The sequence below is a fragment of the Pleurodeles waltl genome, chromosome 3_1, assembly GCF_031143425.1.
Source record: "Pleurodeles waltl isolate 20211129_DDA chromosome 3_1, aPleWal1.hap1.20221129, whole genome shotgun sequence".
Classification (NCBI taxonomy): domain Eukaryota; kingdom Metazoa; phylum Chordata; class Amphibia; order Caudata; family Salamandridae; genus Pleurodeles; species Pleurodeles waltl.
The window spans coordinates 1,219,040,586-1,219,061,779 of record NC_090440.1 but is presented as its reverse complement, the minus strand read 5'-3'; the positions used below and the strand labels follow the sequence as shown (position 1 = coordinate 1,219,061,779).

Sequence of the window (21,194 nt, the reverse complement as noted above, 5' to 3'; positions counted from 1 at the left end):
TGGGGGCACCTTGGCTGGTGCCAGGGTGCCCACACACTAAGTAACTTGGCACCTAACCTTCACCAAGTGAGGGTTAGACTTATAGGTGACTTATAAGTTACTTATGTGCAGTGAAAAATGGCTGTGAAATAACATGGATGTTATTTCACACAGGCTGCAGTGGCAGTCCTGTGTAAGAATAGCCTGAGCTCCCTATGGGTGTCAAAAGAAATGCTGCAGCCCATAGGGATCTCCTGGAACCCCAAAACCTTGGGTACCTAGGTACCATATACAAGGGAATTATATGGGTGTTCCAGTGTGCCAATGAGAATTGGTAAAATGAGTCACTAGCCTGCAATGACAATCTTAGAAAGCAGAGAGAACACAAACACTGAGGTTCTGGTTAGCAGAGCCTCAGTGATACAGTTAGGCACCACACAGGGAACACATACACAGCATACATTATAAGCACTGGGGTCCTGCCTAGCAGGATCCCAGTGACACATGGGCAAAAAAAAACATACACACAGTGAAAATGGGGGTTACATGCCAGGCAAGATGGTACTTTCCTACAATACTCAGCTCTGCCAGTGTATCTTAGTCACAGCACTCAGCTCTGCTGATGCTCATCAGTAAAAGCACTCAGCTCTGCCAGTGTAGCTCAGTCCTCAGTCACAGCACTCAGTTCTCCCTGTGCAGCTCAGTCCTCAGTCTCAGCACTCGGCTCTGGCAGTGCACCTCAGTCTTGACTTGCACCACCACCTGGTATTCCAGCATAGGCACCATGAGGGCTCCAGACTAACCTTGTGCCACAGAAGTCAACAACTGTAGGACCTATTATTTTCCTGGGTGCCAGGCCATGTATTCAGGCACTATTAATTTGATATGAGCAGAAATGAAGGGAAAATGTTTGCATGAATAAAAGGATGACCATTATATTTATGCCAGTTAAAATAAACGTGGCCCCATGACGTTATTTACAGTCATTGCACAAATTATCACACACAGTCAGACACTTGTTACTGCAATGCAAATATCAAGGTCATGTTATTACTCCAGTGTAGAAAAACTGACATGAGAAAAGCACTGTTTACCTTTACGGACTGCATGTTAAAAGTACTTTAAGGAGGAAACCTACTCTCCTAATAAACAAGAGGCCTTTTAAATGTGATCTTACACTGCTGCACAAATTGAAATCCTTGCTTCTTGTTTTTGGTTAAACATTTTTTTTCAAACAATGCATATGAAAAGCTTGTATTGCTTAATTCATATATGCAGATGAACAGGGTGGGTGATGCTGCTTAGTACTATTGCAAAGTGGGGGTGCGGGCATCAGGACCTGCTAGAGGCTTCGCCTTTTGTCACACTCACACTTGTAATAAATAGCACATGACCAGAGCCACTGGAATTATGAGGCAGGGAAGGGCCAAATTATGGGGGAAGTTTAAGTAAATGATGTGGCAAGAAAAGGCAAAATATGTTGCATAATGCTGAATTTTTTTTAATAGTATTTCTTAATTTTTTCATCATTTTTAGGTTGAGCGCAAGTGTACGACCTCTTGTATACTTTTAAGTATACTTCTTCTGTGGGCTTCCAGCTATTCCATTTGTTAGTTTCAGAGTAATTTAAAAATCATTGCTTGCTAGTGGTCAGTCATGTGTCTTTGTCCCTCCTTCTTCTGTGTGGGATCAGGGAACAACCCATGTATAATTATGCTTTGTCCTGTTTATCTTGTCTGCAGGGGACTTTTTTTTTACTTTGTTTCCTTCTCCTGTCCAGGGAAGCTTCCTTTTTCATTTCCAGAGCATTCTTGCTCCGAGCTTAGCTGAAAACAAGTCTATAAATCAGGCTGTTATCTTGGTCACATTTGGTCTTTGTGAGCTCTCTGCACCCTCTCTCAGCTGCCTGGCCACCGCCCTTCCTTAGCTTGGATTTTCTTTACCAACTCAACCAGAGCTCCGCAATCCTTAGAAACTGTGCCCACTTCTGCTCCATACTGGGGTCCCACTCACAGCTCCATCAGTGCACCTCATTTCACAACCTCCAAGCCCTCAGCTGTGCCAGAGCAAAAATCCCACACACACTGTCTGCCAGAGCACCTCAGTTCTACCAGTCAGTACACTCTGCTGCTCCAGTGCTGGTACCTCGGGCGCAGCTCCATCAGCGCATCACAGTTCACAGACTCCAAGCCCCTAGCCGTGCCAGTGCTAGGAACCCCACACATACTGTCTGCAGAGCACCTCAATTCTTGCAGTCAGTCAGTACACTCTGCTGCTTCAGTACTGAGACCTCTGGCGCAGCTCCATCAGTGCACCTCAATTTTACCCCAGCGAGGTCACTACCTTTCCTATACTGAGACCCCGCTCACATACAGTTCCATTACAGCAGCTCAATCTAATATTCAGTCCCACTACCAAGCCAATTTTAAACCCAAAAGAGCAAAACACAGCTCAGCCAGTGCACCTCAAGTTTAACATCCAAAGCCACTGTTGATGGGAACCACCACAGCACCGCCAGAATCCATCAATTCTAACATTCAGTGCACATTTCTTCTCAGTACTAAGGCTCTCACACGCCCTTCAGGACTCCTCCATTCTGTGGTTCAGAGGCAATGCCACTCCTATACTGGGCCCCACTTGCAGCTTCACCTGAGCACTTCCGGGCTAACACTCTGCAAAACTGGCATGCCAATACTAGGTTCCACACATAGCTCCATTAACATACCGCACTTCTGACCTTATGTGCCTTTTACTATTCCAGCACTTCAGCCCACATACAACTCTGTCAGTGCACCACAACCCTAACCTTCCACGCCCCATTATTCCAATACCAGGAATTACACAGTGATTCAGTTCTCATTCCTCACCCGCTGCCTTTCTGTTATTCAAGCACCTGGCTGGGACACAGCCCTGTCTATACTCACAATCCTGATATGAAGCGCCCCAATATTGCTTTGCTTTATTGGGGTTCACATACAGCTCTACTAATGCACCTCCAGCTGTTTTACAGTGCCCCCTGCTGTTCTACACTCTGACTTCTGTTTGAGGATGTGGGAGAGCCAATTAAATCTATTCTTAGCTGTTTATTTCTACTCTTCTTTTTTTTAAATTCCCTCTTCCTCTTGCTACCTCCTCTTTCAAACCAACAAAAACATGGTTATTTCTTTCCTTGTTTCACTCCTCTGCTTTTTTTCCTCATCGGGCAGTTGTTTATTCACTATTTTTCCTCTTATCTTCATTCTTTCTTTTCTTTTTTATTTGCTCTCTCTTTTGACTCAGTATGCATCCTTTCACTTTTTTTAGACATTTCTTCTTTCCTTTCTTTGGTGTTTTCCTTATCTTCATCTGTCAATTCACGTTTTACTATAAATCCCTCTTTTTCCTGTTGGTATGTAGCAGCCACAAGTTACTTGTCGAACCCAAGTGTCAAAATGGTTTTCCCATTCTGTGTCTCTAATAAATGTGTCAGTACACACATGCCCTGGTTCTTTTGCTGCTTGTTTCTCTCACCATCTCTCTTTTTTTCTCTAATGTTAATTTTTCTCTTTTTTTTCACACTTCTTTAAATATTTCTTCCTCTTTATCTTTTGTTCGCTAGTTTCCTTCCCTTTATTTCTTTTGTCTCACATTTGCTCTATTTTTTCTCTTAAATTATGCTATTTTCTCGTTCTTTCTTTCTTTCCTGTCTTTCTTTTATTTCTTTGTGACCCCTTCTCTTTCTTCCTTTTGTCTGTTGTGTTCATTTTGCTTCTCCTTTTCTGCCTCATCAACTTTCTCTCCTGAGGACTAGTTATCAATGGAGCAACAGGTGCAGTGGCACCAGGACCCAGAGACCTACGACGTCACTCAACTCTAATTACTGCTCTGTTTTCCTACCAAAATTCTAGTCAACCATTTTCCTTTCATGCTCCTGGGCCCATGGCACTGTTAATACGCCACCTGTCCTCTTCATCTTTATTCCCGACTCCCTCTTTCTTTTCAACCCTCCCATCCGTCTGAAATTATAATTTTGTTATGGTGTTTTGAGCATTACACTCTAATGCCAAAAGTTTATTTCTGATAAAGGTCTATATGATTGTATATGTCTTGAGATAAAGGAAGAAGGTAAGTGGAAGTGCTTTAGCTAAATGCTGGGCCACTGAAACTATATGGCAGGAAAAGATGAAATTATGAGGCGCGGTTGATCAATTTATGTGGCAAGAAAAGTCCAGTTATGAATTTACAATGCCAATAGCTCTAACTCAAGAAAATGCGAGACTTCTTGCATTGCAAATGCTTGTTATCCCTTGGCGGTGAGATGAACACATTAACACGCTGTTTTTTATTTTCATGCAACTAGATATTTTGTAACTGAAAAAGTTGCAGTTTTTAACATTCTTCGTTTTAACTGTTTTCGCAGAAAGTTCTACTAATATCTTTGAAGGACTGTCTAACCTGGATGCGTTTTTGATTTACCAAAGTGGTAAGTAAGTTGTAGCCAGTGCAGCGTTCGCCCGTTGGTATTGCTACAATATACTGATCATTCATTTACAGTTGATTTTCGTTTTCTTTGCAGCCATATCCACGTTCATGAGGAAGGGCATTTAAAATTATAATTGAGGCGCCTGACCCCTGTGAATTAGATTTGGACTTTGGCGAGTTCCTTTGTGTATAGATTTACCCTTTAAAAAGGTAAAAACGTTACTACCCTTGTCAAAAAGGAAGATCATCTAGAGTCATTCTAGAGTCATCGGATGACTTCAGCTGGGCCATTCCTGTATTTATCTGAGGAAGTCATCCCAAGCCATCCTGAAGTATGTGTATAGGGCAAAATATTTAAATGAGATGACTCCAGAGTCAGCACAAAAACTACTCCAGGATGGTGTCCTGATTACCTTAATTAAAAATGCGTGATGATCTCATACTACTCCAGGAATACTAATTGACAACTTCAGGAGGAGTGTGAATTACTCCATGATGATTTCAGGACGATGTCATGATTACTGTGGATAACATATGGATGATTTCCTGACATCTTCAGAATGAGTGTGGATTACTCCAGGATGATTTTAAGACAACTTCAGAACAAGTGTGGATTACTCCAGGATGATTTTAGGACAACTTCAGGATGAGTGTGGATTACTCCAGGATTATTTCTTAACATCTTCAGAATGAGTGTGAATTACACCAGAATTTTTAATAACAGCTTCATAATGAATGTGAATTACTTTTTGAGGAGTTCATGACTACTGCAGGATGACCAAAGATTACAGTTAATATACACCAGGAGAGTGGGGAAACACACACTATGGTACATCCCCATATCAGCACAAAACATCCAAGATCACCCAGTGGAATTAATCAGAAGTATTCCCTATTCGTAATAACCAACAGTATCTAACGCGTGGGTACTCTAGGTTGTTATGAATGGTGATTACTTCCAAATGATTCCATAAAATGTTTTTTAATGCGTGTGGATCACTCCTTAACGTTAAAATAGTGACTTAGGGTTGGATAATTTCTTTTAGAGTCTGTGACGCAAGTACATTCTCCGAATAACATTTGTCCAATCCAGAATTCATGAAGTCTAATAATTCATGAAGTCTAATTTAAAAACACGAATCTGAAATTAAATACTTGGGAGAGACATGACGTTGCTGTAAAAAAGAAATCTGATTGAGTTTAAAACATGTTTCTTCTTTAAACAAAGTGGTGAGTGATATAAAATGAATTTTTGAGGAAAGCAGATGTCAGCAAGTATGCCAACATGCATTTAGTAGCAGCCTTGATGACATTACCCCATACTCGCTGTGCAGTGTCTTCATTTGAGCTAAACAACATTACTCTAAGTTTTGATATGGTGGCCTGTGGTAATATACCGAACAATGTATTAGCTGAAAAAAATGAATTGAAATGACTTGCCATTGTTAGCTTTTATTTAGCCAAAGCACGTACTTCAAAGAGAAATAGGACACTGTACAAGACAACATTACAAGCAAGCAACAAGAATTTTAAAAAGTCAATGAAACAAGCAACTGTGTTGTGTGTTTCCAGATTCAGAGTATTTTGTCCTCTTTTGCAATTGCAGATCATTATGGCAAGATTCCTTCTCATAGGTCAGTTGTTGAGAGGTAGCCAGCTTGCACGGAGATGTCATAACATTCTAAAAAGATAACAAAAGCATATATTAGAATCCTTTCTTCAACCAAGTTACTTTAGGTTTTCTTTTAGACTGGCTGCTTTCATAAATCACTGGATCCCCCTCCAGTATAAAGGGTGCCTTAAGAGATGTTTTTAACCCTGCTTTGCTTATGGTGCTTGTTTCAAAAGTGCATGTGTGAAACTAGGACATTGTTAGATCGAAGGTGAAGAAAGAAAGTGTCCCTTTCTGGACTGTACGAGCAATGGGGCAAGTAATATTCAGAATATCAGTCCCAGAGATACAACATAACATAATGATAGAAAATCCTTTTTTCCCCCTCAACAGACAAGGGAATCTGCAGTTTCAATCTCTGCCATACATTAACACTATAGTTTGACAGCATAGTGTCTTTACACATTGCCCCTCTAACATACAGGATAAATCACAGATTTACAAAGGTTGAAAGCAGCAGGCATGTCCTCCAATTACAAGACACTGCGAGTCACTAGATGTTGCCTGTGCAAACAGGGAGTAACCATCTTGGGGCCAACATATGCTGCCCTCTCGATGGATATTGGAGGGATCACCATTTAACTATGCTTGCAGCATGTCCATCTGAAAAGAAACAGGCATTTGCAATGTAATGGGTCTCATCTTTGTTCGACTTCAAGCTATTAGCATTGTAAATTTCTAACTGGGCTTTTCTTGCCATACAAACTGAAAATAAAAAGTAAAAGAGTTGACATAAGCAAGCCAATTCAAACTGCCACAGCCGTCCTGAGCTTGAGCGCGAAGGAGAAAAACAAAAGGAAAAAGAAGTTTGCTTGCAGTCAAAGTGATCACTGAAAGAGCAATTATCCATGTAACAGGGTTGGTGGCCAAGGTGGTAACAAAAAAGCCCCAAGGAGGGACAAACGTAAAGCGTTTACCAATGAAAAACAAAGGATTTTTGAAAGGCAAGCCCATGAACGAGCGATAGTGATGGGTGTGGTTAAAAGCCCAGATACATACAAACACGTCGGAAAAGCAGCAATTGTGCGCTGCTATGCTTGACCTAAAAAATGAGTTAAGAGATTTCCATAGTGACCAGTACATGACTGTAGAAAAGTACCCCTTTTTTGCACGGTTACCCCCACTTTTTGTCTGTTGTCAGCATGTTTTGACTGTGTGCACTGGGATTCTGCTAACCAGGATGCCAGTGACTCTCTCCCTTTAAATTTAGTTGTTTGGACCACAAACCTCCCACATTTGGCATACTGGTGCCCCCTCATAAGTCCCTAGTATATGGTACCCAGGGCATTGGGGGATCAGGTGTTGACCATGGGCTGCAGCATCTATTATGCCGCCCATTGGAACCCATGTAGAATGTGTCTACAGGCCTGCTTTTGCAGGCTGCGTGAAAAGGTGCATGCACCCTTTCACTTCCGTATCAAACATGTCAGAATCATACCCAAATACTGTTGCCAGTATTGATTGTATGATTGCATGCACTTTAGGGGCTCCTTAGAGGACTCCCAGCATTGCTCCTAACAGTATTCAGGCCATCCTACAGACAGGTTTCTGCCCTCCTTCTGCTTGATCAGCTCAAGCGCAGGAAGGCAGAACAAATAATTTTCCTTTGGGAGACGGCAGCAGCACCCTCTCACTTTGGAAATAGGTGTTGCATGGCTTGGGAGGGGTAGCCTCCCCAAGCCACTGGTATGCTTTGAAGGGCACATTTGGTGACCTTCTTGCATAAACCAGTCTGCACCAGTTCAGGGACCTCCAGCCCCTCCTCTGGCACAAAACTGGACAATGGAAATGGGAGTAACCACTCTACTGTCCATCACCAACCCAGGGATGGTGCCCAGACCTCCTCCAGGTGGCCACTTGATTGTGCCATGTTGAATTCAAGGTGGGTAGAGGCCTCTGGGAGCATCTGAGTGTTGAGGTCAGGCAGGTGATTTCACAGCCCCCTTCTGAAAGGTGGTCACAGTGCTAGGTGACCAATCCTACTTCCATGGCTATTTAGGGTCTTCCTCTTGGGTGGGTCCCCAAATTCGACGTGCAAGATACCAGGAGGACTCCTCTGCAATGTTTACTTTGACTTCTGGCCACTGGAACCACAACTGTACTCAACAGGAACCTACAATCTACAGCTACAGTGACTCTGTTCTGCAACATTGTCTCTCCAGCTCCTTCCAGCACCTGCAACATTTCCCTGGCCGTGAATACTCTGAGGGTGACAAGTCTTCAGTCTGCGCAAGAAGGAATCTCCCTTGGAGGGAAATAGTCACTCCCCTGCATCCGCAGGCACCAACTGCAACATTCACCGGCTGCATGTGTCTCCTCTCACCCTGAGGTGCGTGGATCCTGCATCTCGGTGGTGATCTGGAGTGATCCTCTCTGCCAGCTGTCCAACTTTGGAGATGGTAGGCTCTTCTCTCTCCACGCAGGACAGTACTCCCATGCACCACATCTCTTGCTTCTACCAAAACATGTTGGCATCTCCTCCAAGGGATCTTCTGGCTCCGTATAGCCCCAGCCCCCAGCACTCCTCCCTGCAACACACAGCTCTCTGTGTGCTTCTCCAGCGACGGGGAACTCATTTCCAAGTTTGCTGCGTCGGCCTCAACGTGACTCCTGTGCTTACTGCCCGTGGGTCATCTGTGGGGGATGCCTCCTTTTCTTCTGGCTCTTGTGGTAGCTAAGGGTCACCCGGGACTTCCTTTCATGGGTTGAGTCCCCTTGGACCTTGCTGGGTCCCGGCAGCTCCACTTTTCTTCATTCGCGACATTTGCCTTTGCCAAGGCTTGTTGGTGGTTTCTCCACACTACAGACCAACTAATTCTTCATCCAGCATGGGACATCGACTGCATTACTCAGGAACTCTTCAGCTGCTCCAGTGCTGCATTGCTGACCGTTTTTGTCTCACCATCGACCAGATCTTGCATCCACACTAGGGTGGGTAGTGGCTCCTGCCATGACCGGACACTCCAACGTGAACTGGACTTGGTCCTCTTCTTTTCCAGGTCTTCCTCTTCCAGGATCCACCTCTGGTTTCTTGCAGTCTTGTCTGGGTCTTGCAATATCCTTCTCTGAAGTCCTTTCGGTGGGTTGGGGGAAAAAACAGTCACTTCCCTCTTTTCTCCTGGTTGCTGGCGGGCACTCTGGTACTTACCTTTTGGGTTTCCTAGTTCCTCCAGTTCACCTCTACCAATTCCACTTCCTTGGGTGGGCCCGACTTTTGCATTCCACTTTCTTCGTACATGGTTTGGGCACCCCCCTGGCCTTCAGGATTACCTATTGCTTTTCACTGATTTCTATAGCTCTTTCTACCAATTTCTGATTGCTACTGTATATATAATAGTGTGTTTACTTACCTGCTATTGAAGTATTGCCTATCTAGCATTTTAGTATTTGCTTCACTAAAACAAAGTACCTTTATTTTGTAACACTGTGTGGTTCTTTCATGTGTGTAAGTGATGTGTGACTATAAGTGGTACTGCATAAGCTTTGCATGTCTCCTAGATAAGTAATTGGCTGCTCATCCACAGCTACCTCTAGAGAGCCTGGCTTCATAGACACTAGCTGCAATGCACTAATAGGGAATACCTGGTATAAGGTGATAATACCATAGATACTCAACACACACCAGGCCAGCTTCCTACAACGATGGCCTACAAATAATTGTGTAGACCACCAAAGAAAATCCAAAGTAGAACTGGATGCACTGCGTGCTCTCAGTGCTGTCACCAAGAGTTCTGGTTTAAGCCCTGTATGGCTTGCTTATCTGGGTAGAAGTGACTGGAGGAGTGGAAAGACAATACAAAACATCATTAAAAGAATACTCCTGTAATAATGTGAGCTGTTAGGGGACCACTTAAGCCTAAAGATTTTATCGCTGAAAACAAATTGTAATGTTCATTACTGTTTTTACACACACAATTTGCAGCTTTGACCCGAACGTTCATTATCAGAAGGGTAATTAAGTTAACTGAAATATCTTGCCAAATGAAGAATCAATTTTCAGTTGATCATTGCCCAATACTAGTCTCAGCACACAATCATTTGAAAATGAATAGGGCCCAATAAAACCTTCACCAGCTGCTGCATCTCAACCTGACAATAGAATAGAATAGAATAGAATAGAATACAATAGATAACAATAGAAAGCATTATTATGCATGCCGTCATATATACATGCTTTGAAAAAGAAAACAAAAAGGTTTCATTTCTGAATGGCTATTTGACATTCATAAGCGTCCTGTGTAATAGTGGAAAAAAAACTGGTGAATTAGTGCCAGAAATACACAGTAGCCATGTCATGTACTCCAATATGGATTTCGTTTTGCAGGGAATCTAGAAGGTTTGTCAAAGCACAGTGCTGCCTGCATATGCAAAGATTGGGTATCATGCAAGGGATGCCTAGTTGCCAAGGAGTACTGCTGTTATATGAGGGTCAGCGTGTCACCAGTGTGGGCAATAGGCGCAACACTTCCCACCCACGCACTCACAGAACATCAAATGTTTTTCTAACTTACCCTCTACTGCTGTCCTGATGTCAAATGGTGCTCCAGGCAGTTTTGCTTCTCCTCACACAGGCAGCTGCAGTTCCCCGGTCAGTACTCCTGGGAGAAGTGGGCGGGAGTCCTTTGGGCAGACTGCAGGAGGCGGCAACTGGAAGTGAGTGACACAGCTTAGGGCAGGGTTTCAAACAGAAGAATGTGGGAAGCAGCAAGCATGAGAGAGCATTAGCAGGTGGCCATAAGTGAGCATGGGCAGCTGGATGTTGCAGAGGTGAGAGACTATGTTAAATGAAAAATGTAGGTGTGTTACACTCCTGTTTAAAAGTTTGCCAACATTTTCTGATAGGAGCATCAGAAAGAATGAAGTAAATAAGAATGCTAGCAGCTGAAGAACAGTATGAATCAGCATCCACAAATAGTTTATTGAGTCATCCATTTAAACTCAATATTTGGTATCAGAACTTTCTATGTAGAGGCCTCCACACCCTTCCAACCCCACCACCTTCAAAAGTTACCAGAAAAAAAGACAGGGTTAAAGACTAAGGGGGTGATTCTGATGTTGGCGGGCGGCGGGAGCCGCCCGCCAAGCGGGAACCGCCAGAAGACCGTACCGCGGTCAAAAGACCGCGGCGGTCATTCTGGGTTTCCCACTGGGCTGGCGGGCGACCGCCAAAAGGCCGCCCGCCAGCCCAGTGGGAAACAGCCTTCCCACGAGGACGCCGGCTCAGAATTGAGCCGGCGGAGTGGGAAGGTGCGACGGGTGCAGTGGCACCCGTCGCGTATTTCAGTGTCTGCATAGCAGACACTGAAATACTTTGTGGGGCCCTCTTACGGGGGCCCCTGCAGTGCCCATGCCATTTGCATGGGCACTGCAGGGGCCCCCAGGGGCCCCGCGGCACCCCCTACCGCCATCCTGTTCCTGGCGGGAGACCCGCCAGGAACAGGATGGCGGTAGGGGGTGTCAGAATCCCCATGGCGGCGGAGAGCGCTCCGCCGCCATGGAGGATTCTCAAGGGCAGCGGAAAGTCGGCGGTACACCGCCGACTTTCCGTTTCTGGCCGCGGCTGAACCGCCACGGTCAGAATGCCCAGCGGTGCACCGCCAGCCTGTTGGCGGTGCTACCGCGGTCATTCGCCCTGGCGGTTTTTACCGCCAGGGTTAGAATGACCACCTAAGTAATGTTTGAGAGATAGAGGCAGACAGGGAGTCTAGATGGTTCTGTCAGGTTTCTTTGGCCTTGAATATTTATTTAATTGTACCTCTATCTAAGCGTAGGGTAAGAGCAAAGACAGAGCTGGTGGCAGACAATATAGTTGGAGGAGGGATAGGAAATGGAATAGAGAAGACCAGTGAAAATAGTGGGTGAGATGGATGTTTCTTTTGGGATGCAGGGTAGAAGGGAAGGGAACCTAGCCAGGGTTTTGTGGATGGGCCAAGGCTTGTCAGCAACGCCCGTCTTCCAATATGTATGTGGACCTGTTTTTGAAAGAAATTTGAGGAAGCCTTTTCAGGTAGGGGCTGAGCAGCTGGATCCCCTGGTGAGTGGCTCTTGATTGTTGCACTCCCTCCCCCCCTTTTACAAACATGTATTGGGTCTAGAGAACAAAAGTACGTGAAGCAAAATTTTACCGCCACCTATGCAAAAGTTGCACAACAGGACATATCCCAAGAACCAAAGTCTTGTGAGATACAAGCAAGTAAGGGGTCCAGTTTGTGGAGAAAATATCTCCTGCAAGTTATTTTCTGCTTGTACCAGTCTCATAAAGAACAGAATTGCCCACACTTTAGCACTGTGAAATTCACATTATTTTGCATAAATTGAAATTCCACAAGTGTAATGACAATTTTGGTAAGGCCTAGGCATACATTTGCTGTGGTGCTGGGAGACGTTCTAATAAGGAAGCTAGGTCAGTATCATCTGGTTTGAGGGTGAAGATGGCGAGGGGGACTCTGGCTTTGTAGCACCTAATGGAATGGGGATGTAAGAATTGTGAGTTGGACTTGCTGCAGAGAACCCAATCTAAATATACACTATAGCCATTCTCAGTCAGGGCACCTTCCCTTTTAATCCTCCACCACTTCCATGGTTTTCCTTGGATTACCTTAATGGGAAAACTGTGGATTTTTTTTTTTAAGTTACTTGCCATAGCATCCAGATCAAAATGCTCTCCATTCTAGTATAGCGGCAAGGGTACAATGTATCCTATCACTGACACATGCTTCACTGTCCTTTTCAAGCACCACATAGCATTGCTATGGGTGCTTTTCTGCAGATGGTTACAAGCAATTGTTAAATTGAGCTTTTCTGTATTGTGGGTGGGACCTTGAATAGAGGCTCACTAGAGCATGGAACATAGGTTGGGGAGGGTCATGTGGTGCAGAGACTGGATGGGTGCTCATTGCACTTATCCTAATACATGTCTGTTTATCTGACATACATGTGCATTTTCATCCAGTAAAACTGTTATGCAGTTCAGTACACAGGAAAGATACAAGATAGAGTTCACCTCACCAATTTTCAAAGTGTACCCAGAGCTATGAGCCTTAAGTAACTGAACTATCTTACACTGTACAGGTTTAATGTCAAATAGTATTAGAAACTCTGTCAATAAGAACACTGTATTTTAATGTGACTGCTGTAAATAGCCTTGTGAAACATTCAAATTAGGGTTTGTACTCTGCCAATTCGGACTTTCACCTACCCATTGTAGATGGAATTTGGAACCTTTATATTTAAAAATCCTTGCATAATGATGATACAAAGGGCTTACAGTATATTTTGGAAAACAAAAGCTGCCAAGAATTATAGAAGCAGAAAAAACATGGTAACTTTCCCTATAGCTACAAATATTTTTAAGCAGTTTCACATAGAGCAAACTCGACCCGAAAGAACTGGAGTGGTTTACACAAGCATTAGTTAAAATACAGAAGGTCACATTCATTTCTGTTTTATGCATGGGCAGATTATGTGATTTGCCCATAATCACAGGATGCGAACATGAAACATGCAGAAGACAAATTTGTATTTTATGTGGGTAGTTCTGTTCAGTGGGTTACTGCTTTTGTCACAGAAATACTTTTGTTTCTTGCAGAGTAAAAACTGCAATACTTCTAATATTGCACAATGTGCCATAAACCAACACCAAGATGCAGCATGCAAACATAGAAACCTAGGGGCATATTTAAGAACCTCTAGCGCCACCATAGTGTAAGTTTTGTTACGCTAATGCGGCGCTAAAGTAGCATTTTTCCCACGCTATATTTACAAAGTGGTGCAATGCATGCATTGCGCCACTTTGTAAACCGTTGCGCCACATTATGCCTGTGCCAGGCATAATGTATGCAAGGGGGGCATTCCCCTGTTGGGGTGTGGGGGAGGAATGGCAGAAGGAAATCTCAGAGATTTCCTTCTGCCATTTTTTTTTTGTCATTTTTAACGCCTGCTTACATTATTTATAATGGGCCCCTATGTACTCTGCATGAGTTGCACCAGAATGTTGGCGCTACGCATGCACAGTACATCAATAGCGTTAAAACAAATGACGCTATTGCCCCCTACCCTGTGCCATGGTGCATTGTATTTTAAATGTAGCTCACATATGGTGGCGGTATAAGCGCAAGGAAAGCAGCATTGCACTAGGAGCAGAGCCACTTTTCTTAAATCTGCCCCCTAGTTTTTGTCCTCAATCTTTTGTTATTCCAAAGTTACTAAGAAGGGTTTCTTTAGGTAGTAGTAAAGTCTTATTAGTAAAACAACCCCAAACTCTGTGTTATTAATATGAAATGTTGAACATATTAAGATTTTAATTGTTTGTTGTTTACAATTATAATAAATAAGAATGATTTATAAGTAACAAAAGCCAGTGAAAATACTAACCTCTGACTTAATTAACACATGATATGATGTATATCAGATGCTGATCAATAGATATCACATGAAGTAATTTAACAATAATTAGGTAAAACTCCATAAAACACCCTGCTGGTTACATTTTTAAACAAAACTGAAATGAATATGTGAAAGTTGCTCTTGAAATAATCAGTAAATCATCCACAAACATTAGTAAACACTTTCATCTTTTTGAATGTAACGATCCTTGTGAAGTAATCATATACTAGTTTGAAATCATCCTCAAATCATCAAGAGCAAAGTCATCTTCTGAAGTCATCAGACACTAATTTTCAAGTCATCCTCAAATCATCAGGAACAACCACCTCTAAAGGAGTCATCAGGTACTCATGTTCATGTCATTCTCAAATCATTGGGCACAAGTTTCTAAGCTTTGCTGATGACTTCAAGAGCTTGATGTCTGATGATGTGAAAATGACTTCTAATGTAGTTGGATGATCATCCAATGACTCTGGGATGGCTTCTAAAGTAATCCTGTTTGACCTGGGTATGCCAGACACGTGATCATAACAATAGTTTTTCCATACTGCAGGTCATTGGAGACCTATTTGCCGAGACGAGAATCCAATGTTCCTTTGCTCTCATATATTTGATCGCCCGGTTCCGGGACACTTTTGGCGCCCCTTAGGTGAGCCTTTACATTGGTTCAGGAGAGTTTTTCTAATTTACAACTCATACGCCTGTCGAATTTGTAATTGCCATTATTTCTGTACAGGTTTGCCCGCAGTCTTTGTCCTTACAAAGCCCAGTTTGTAAGATGTTGAATGTCTGTGCTTTTGCAGGGTCGAATAGCCGACAATCCCATATTTTTTGCCTGGACTGAATTATTATTTTTCAGGAAGGAATTCATGGGTTAAGAACTGGTCTCCTACCTGATGAACTTTGAATAGGCTATAATTACCAACTCAGGCAGACTATGCAGTTTTCTGGGTGCATAGCAAATCACATCTCATTGTTTTATTTCTAAATATTAACTTTGTTACTTTTCGCGGACACTTTTTCTAGCACTTTTTCACATAACAGAGCGTCCTTTGTATTTTAAATTCTGTGTTTATATTACAAGGCATTATTATCTGTGATATTTTGCATAATATATGGCTCTGGTGTTTTCTTTTCGATTCTCTCCTCTTTTGATATCATTTAAAGTATTAGTAACGTATTTGCTCTTTGAGAATTCGTTTTCAATTGTGTAAATATTTTCTGGAATATCGGTTGGACCACTTTTTAGTTTGTACCACTGACAAACATCTCATAGCCCTGAATTATTTGGCACAAGATTGTTGAGTTCCCTGGAGGAGAAACACGAGGCAGGGCAGAGAAAAATGACAATGTCAGGGAGGCTTAGCTTTTCCAAGCCATGGAGAGCACTTTTGTTCCAGCATCAGGACACTGATTTACAGAAGGTTGGGTTTGCATAAAAGAGTTTTCAAAGTACAGTAAGTGATACCACATTAAGTAATATCACATTAGCGAATATGGTTACCTATTACGTGATTATCGTAATTACATCAAATTGACCATCATTCTTTACAAGGAGGGCTCAAATCATTTGATACAAACATGGAGGTCGTCAGCATATTCTTCTCGACATCTATGATGGTGTAGGAGGCTGGCCTGGCTTATAGTGGGTACCTTGTGGCACTTACACCTTGTGCCAAGTCCAGTTATTCCTTATCAGTAGATTAGAGGTGTTCTAGCAGTTTAGGATGATAGAGGTAGCTAGAGCAGAGCAGCTTAGGCTGAACTAGGAGACATGCAAAGCGCCTACTATACCATTCATATCATATAGCACTATATCACAAGAAAACACAATACTCAGAGTTACTAAAAATAAAGGTACTTTATTTTAGTGACAATATGCCAAAAGTATCTCAGAGGATATACTCCCTTAGGACGTAAGAAATATACACAAATTATATGTACACAAACCAAAATCAGGTAAGTAACAGTTAGAAAAGTAGTGCAAACAATGTAGAATCACAATAGAATGCAATAGGGAGAAATAGGCCTAGGGGCAACACAAACCATATACTCCAAAAGTGGAATGCAAACCACAAATGGATGCCAGGCCTAGTGTAGTGTGTAGAGGTGCGCTGGGACTGTTAGAAAACACTAAGGGTGTCCAAGATACCAACCCCAAGACCCTGAAAAGTAGGAGTAAATTTACCCTACTATCCCAGAAAGACAGTAAAGTCGAGATAGGGGATTCAGCAAGGACAACAACTGACTGCACAACACTGAAGACGGATTCCTGGATCTGAGGACCTGTATAGGAAGGGGACCAAGTCCAAGAGTCACATAAGTGTCCGGGGGCAGGAGCCCACTAAACCCCGGATGAAGGTGCAAAAGGGCTGCCTCTGGACGGAAGAAGCCAAAGATTCTGCAACAACGGAAAGTGCCAGGAACTTCTCCTTTGGTCAGAAGATGTCCCACGGCGTGCTGGAGGATGCAGAGTTGTTTCTATGCAGAAAGACCGCAAACAAGCCTTGCTAGCTGCAAGAGTTGCGGTTGAGGGTTTTGGGTGCTGCTGGGGCCCAGGAAGTACCAGGAGGTTGCCCCTGGGAGGAGGAGACAGAGAAGGCATTCAGCAACTCAGAGAGCCCCTGCAGAAGCAGACAGCACCTGCAAAAGTACCTGAACAGGGACGTAGAAGATCTGAGGACAGCAGTTGACTCAGAGTCACAAAGGAGGGTCCCACGACGTTGGAGTCCAACTCAGCGAGTTGGGCAATACAGGACGGAGTGCTGGGGACCTGGGCTAGGCTGTGCACGAAGGAGGTCTTGCAAAAGTGCACAGAAGCCCGAGCAGCTGCAGTTTACGCAGTACACAGGATTACTGTCTGGCGTGGGGAGGCAAGGACTTACCTCCACCAAATTTGGACAGAAGGGCCACTGGACTGTGGGAGAGACTTGGACCAAGCTCCTGTGTTCCAGGCACCACGCTCGTCAGGATGAGAGGGAACCTAGAGGACCGGTGATGCAGAAGTTTGGTGCCTGCGTTAGCAGGGGGATGACTCCGTCGACCCACAGGAGATTTCTGTAGGAAGCTGGCCTGGCTTGTAGTGGGTACCAGAGGTACTTACACCTTGTGCCAGGTCCAGGTATCCCTTATTGGTGTAGAAGAGGTGTTTCTAGCAAGCTATGGCAAAGCAGCTTAGGCTGAACTAGGAGACATGTAAAGCTCCTACTATACCACTGGTGTCATATGCACAATATCATAAGAAAACACAATACACAGAAGTACTAAAAATAAAGGTACTTCATTTTTATGACAATATGCCAAAAGTATCTCAGTGAGTACCCTCAGTATGAGGATAAGATATATACACAAGATATATGTACACAAACCAAAATTATGCAGGTAATAGCAAGAAAAGTAATGCAAGCAGTGTAAAGTTACAATAGATTGCAATAGGAGCACATAGGTATAGGGGCAACACAAACCATATACTCCAAAAGTGGAATGCGAACCACGAATGGACCCCAAACCTATGTGAGTTTGTAGAGGGTCGCTGGGACTGTAGGAAAACAGTGAGGGTTAGAAAAATAGCCCACCGCAAGACCCTGAAAGGTAGGTGTAAAGTGCACCTACTACCCCCAGACAGCACAGAAGTCGGGATAGGGGGATTCTTCAGGAAGAACAAACACCAGCAATGCAACAAAAGTGGATTTCCAGACCTGAGTACCTGTAAGACAAGGGGACCAAGTCCAATAGTCACAACAGTGTCGAGAGTGGGCAGGAGCCCAGGAAATGCCAGCTGAGGGTGCAAGGAAGCTGCCACCTGTTGGAAGAAGCTTTGAGTTCTGCAAGAACGAAGAGGACTAGGAACTTCCCCTTTGGAGGACCGATGTCCCACGTCGTGATGAAGCTTGCAGAAGTATTCCAATGCAGAAAGACCGCAAACAAGCCTTGCTAGCTGCAAGGGTCGCGGTTGGGGTTTTTGGGTGCTGCTGTGGCCCAGGGGGGACCAGGATGTCGCCACTTGGAGGAAGAGACAGAGGGGGCACCCAGCAACTTAGAGAGCCCTCACAGAAGCAGGCAGCACCCGCAGAAGTACCTGAACAGGCACTTGGAAGAAAAGTGAACTGGAGTCCACCCGAAGTCACAAAAGGGAGTCCCACGACGCCGGAGGACAACTCAGAAGGTTGTGCACTGCAAGAAGGAGTGTCAGGGACCCAGGCTTGGCTATGCATGAAGGAAATCCTGGAAGAGTGAACAGGAGCCGGAGCAGCTGCAAATCACACAGTACCAAGCAATGCAGTCTAGCATGGAGAGGCAAGGACTTACCTCCGCCAAACTTGGACTGAAGAGTCACTGGACTGTGGGAGTCACTTGGACAGAGTTGCTGAGTTCCAGGGACCACGCTCGTTGTGCTGAGAGGGGACCCAGAGGACCGGTGATGCAGTCTTTTGTTGGCTGCGGTTGCAGGGGGAAGATTCCGTCGACCCACGGAAGATTTCTTCAGAGCTCCTGGTGAAGAGAGGAGGCAGGCTACCCCCAGAGCATGCACCACCTGGAAACAGTTGAGAAAGCCGGCAGGATGAAGCGATACAAGGTTGCTAGTAGTCGTCTTGCTACTTTGTTGCGGTTTTACTGGCATCCTGAGCAGTCAGCGGTCGATCCTTTGGCAGAAGGTGAAGAGGGAGATGCAGAGGAACTTTGGTGAGCTCTTGCATTTGTTATCTGAAGAATTCCCCAAAGCAGAGACCCTAAATGGCCAGAAAAGGAGGTTTGGCTACCAAGAGAGGTAAGAGCCTCTGACGTCACCTGCTGGCACTGGCCACTCAGAGCAGTTCAGTGTGCCACAAACACCTCTGTTTCCGAGATGGCAGATTTCTGGGATACACTGGAGGAGCTCTGGGCACCTCCCCTGGGAGGTGCAGGTCAGGGGAGTGGTCACTCCCCTTTCCTTTGTTCAGTTTCGCGCCAGAGCAGGGCTGGGGGATCCCTAAACTGGTGTAGACTGGCTTATACAGAGATGGGCACCATCTGTGCCCATCAAAGCATTTCCAGAGGCTGGGGGAGGCTACTCCTCCCCAGCCTTCACACCTATTTCCAACGGGAGAGGGGGTTACACCCTCTCTCAGAGGAAATCCTTTCTTCTGCCCTGCTGGGCCAAGGCTGCCTGGACCCCAGGAGGGCAGAAACCTGGCTGAGGGGTTGGCAGCAGCTGCAGTGGAGACCCTGGAAAGGCAGTTTGGCAGTACCCGGGTACTATGCTAGAGACCCGGGGCATCATGGAATTGGCCCCCCAATGCCAGAATGGCATTGGGGTGACAATTCCATGATCTTAAACATGTTACATGGCCATGTTCGGAGTTACCATTGTGACGCTGTACATAGGTAGTGACCTATGTACAGTGCACGCATGTAATGGTGTCCCTGCACTCACAAAGTCTGGGGAATTTGCCCTGAATGATGTGGGGGCACCTTGGCTAGTACCAGGGTGCCTACACACTAAGTAACTTTACACCCAACTAACTTCGCTAGGTGAAGGTTAGACATATAGGTGACTTATAAGTTACTTAAGTGCAGTGGTAAATGGCTGTGAAATAACGTGGACGTTATTTCACTCAGGCTGCACTGGCAGGCCTGTTTAAGAATTGTCAGAGCTCCCTATGGGTGGCAAAAGAAATGCTGCATCCCATAGGGATCTCCTGGAACCCCAATACCCTGGGTACCTCAGTACCATATACTAGGGAATTATATGGGTGTACCAGTATGCCAATGTGAATTGGTAAATGTATTCACTAGCCTGGTAGTGACAAATTTGGAAAGCAGAGAGAGCATTACCACTGAGGTTCTGGTTAGCAGAGCCTCAGTGAGGAAGTTAGGCATCACACAGGGAACACATACAGGGCACATACGTATGGGCACTGGGGCCCTACATGGCAGGGTCCCAGTGACACATAGACTAAAACAACATATATACAGAGAAATATGGGGGTAACATGCCAGGCAAGATGGTACTTTCCTACACAACCCCCCCCCACCCAAACGAAGGACAATAAGACTAGCCATGACCTGATGAGTCTTCATTGTCTAAGTGGAAATATCTGGAGAGTCCATCTGCATTGGAGTGGGTACTCCCAGGTCTATGTTCCACTGTATAGTCCATTCCCTGTAGAGATATGGACCACCTCAACAATTTAGGGTTTTCACCTTTCATTTGTTTTAGCCAAAGTAGAGGTTTGTGGTCTGTTTGAACAATGAAGTGAGTGCCAAACAGGTATGGCCTCAACTTCTTCAGTGCCCAGACCACAGCAAAGGCATCCCTCTCTATGGCAGACCAGCACTTTTCTCTAGGAGTCAACCTTCTGCTGATAAAAGCAACTGGTTGATCCTGGCCCTCAGAATTCAGTTGTGATAAGACTGCCCCTAACCCTAATTCAGATGCATCAGTTTGAACAATGAATTTCTTGGAGTAACATGGGCTTTTTAGGACAGGTGCAGAGCACATGACCTATTTAAGCTCCACAAAAGCTTTCTGACAGCTGTCCACAATTCCTTTTTAGGCATCTTCTTACTAGTGAGATCATTAAGAGGGGCTGCTATAGAGCCATAGTTTTTAATGAATCTCCTGTAATACCCAGTGAGGCCTAGGAAGGCTCTCACCTGGGTCTGTGTTGTAGGGGGAACCCAATCCATGATTGTCTGGATTTTCCCCTGCAGTGGT

The 21,194-nt window shown here is 44.5% G+C and overlaps 1 long non-coding RNA gene across 1 annotated transcript in view; it reads right to left on the bottom strand.

The window, feature by feature from the left end:
* Positions 1 to 5,924: 5,924 nt before the first annotated feature.
* Positions 5,925 to 21,194, bottom strand: part of LOC138283341 (uncharacterized) — a 57,702-nt gene continuing 42,432 nt past the window's right edge. The window contains exons 2-3 of the long non-coding RNA XR_011201200.1: positions 10,624 to 10,759; positions 5,925 to 6,121 (exon numbers count right to left, since the gene is read on the bottom strand). This is a non-coding gene — a long non-coding RNA (uncharacterized lncRNA). The remainder of the gene's footprint in view (positions 6,122 to 10,623; positions 10,760 to 21,194) is intronic.